Raw genomic sequence first — 2,123 nt, forward strand, 5'->3', positions numbered from 1 at the left:
AACTCCAAAGAAGAAGAAGTAAAATTGGCACAGAATGATCATGAATCTGATGATGATCATTGTCTGTTAATGGCCACTACATTAAAAGAAGAAGGGCAGAGTAAAAATGCTGAGTTTTGGTACTTGGATACTGGTTGCTCCAACCATATGTCAGGAAGGAAAGATTGGTTTACCACTCTTGATGAATCAACCAAAAGTAAGGTGAACTTTGCTGATCAAAGCTCAATTGATGCAGAAGGAGTTGGTAAGGTGATGATCCTGAGACAAGATGGCAGAAAATCATACATCTCAAATGTGCTCTATGTACCAAGAATCAAGCATAATCTACTCAGTCTTGGTCAACTGTTGGAGAAAGGATATGAGATGGTGTTGAAGGATGGCATGCTAACTATCTTTGATCAGAAGAATCAAAAGGTTTTGAAAGCTCCACTATCTTCAAACAGAACTTTCAAAGTTCAGATTCAGGTTGGTGATCAAAAATGTCTTCAAGCAAACTCAGATCAGACAACTTGGTTGTGGCATAAGAGGTATTGTCATCTGAACTTTAAAAGTTTAGAAAGTCTGAGTAAAAATAATTCTGTGACAGGATTACCACTCATCACAATTCCAAAGATGTTGTGTGATGAATGCCAATTCAGCAAGCAAGCAAGAAACTCTTTTGTTTCTGAAATACCAACCAAAACGAAGAAGCCCTTGGAAGTGATCTATAGTGATGTATGTGGACCATTTGAAGAAGACTCAATTGGTGGAAATAGGTACTTCCTAACCTTCATAGATGATCACACAAGAAGGTTATGGATTTATCTACTGAAGAGGAAGAGTGAAGTTCTTGAAAAGTTTCAGAAATTCAAGTCTCAAGTTGAAAGAATGAGTGACTTGAAACTCAAGCTACTGAGATCAGATGGGGGTGGTGAGTACATGTCCAATGAATTCAGTGAGTTCTGCAATAAAGAAGGCATCCTTCATGAAGTAATTGCTCCTTATACTCCTCAACACAATGGAACTGCAGAAAGAGCAAATAGAACTCTCCTTAACATGGCCAGAAGCATGCTAAGAACCAAGAACCTGCCAAAGAAGTTCTGGGGTGAAGCAATCTCCACTGCAGCATATGTCATCAATAGGAGTCCCACCAAAAGGTTGAATTTCAAGACACCAGAAGAAGTGTGGTCAGGCACTAGACCAAGTGTGAGTCATCTCAAGGTTTTTGGCTCAATCTGCTTTGGTCATGTTCCTGAGGTAAAAAGAGGAAAGCTTGATGATAGGGGCCAGAAACTGATTTTTCTAGGATATCACAGCAGTGGTGCATATAGAGTCTATGATCCTTTGACTCATAAATTCATGATCAGCAGAGATCTGAAGTTTGATGAGAATCAAAGTTGGAGTTGGGATAAAGCTGATGGCTTTTCTGAAGGCAAAACTGGTCTATTACTTGATGATGAAACCAGATTGACAGAAGGTATCACTGAAGATGAAGTTGAAAATATTGCAGGGTGTGATCAACCTGAAGTTGGCAGGCACTCAACATCATACAGAATGAGACAACCATCATCTAGGCTGAGGGATTATGAGGTATTTTCATATTCCTCAATCACAGCAGAAGGTGACCTTGTGCACTTTGCTTTACTAGCTGAGATGGAGCCACTTAGCTTACAAGAAGCACTTGATCAACCAAATTGGATTCAAGCAATGGAAGATGAGTTATTGTCCATTGAAAGAAATCAAACATGGACTTTAACTACTCTACCAGTTGACAAAAGAGCAATTGCAGTTAGATGGGTGTTCAAAACTAAACTCAATCCAAATGGTGAAGTATCAAAATACAAAGCTAGGTTGGTTGCAAAAGGTTTCTTGCAGAAACAAGGTTTTGATTATGATGAAGTCTTTGCACCAGTAGCTAGGATTGAGACAGTGAGGTTGGTAATTGCTTTAGCTAGCCAGAATTGTTGGGATATACATCAAATGGATGTCAAATCTGCTTTTCTGAATGGACCTCTTGACAAGGAAGTATATGTAACTCAGCCACCAGGTTTCATCAAAGAAGGCAAAGAAGACATGGTGTTCAAACTGCACAAGGCTCTTTATGGGCTTAAACAAGCTCCAAGAGCTTGGAACAAGAGGATAGA

The sequence above is a fragment of the Lupinus angustifolius genome, chromosome LG06 (genome assembly GCF_001865875.1).
Source record: "Lupinus angustifolius cultivar Tanjil chromosome LG06, LupAngTanjil_v1.0, whole genome shotgun sequence".
In the NCBI taxonomy this organism is placed as follows: domain Eukaryota; kingdom Viridiplantae; phylum Streptophyta; class Magnoliopsida; order Fabales; family Fabaceae; genus Lupinus; species Lupinus angustifolius.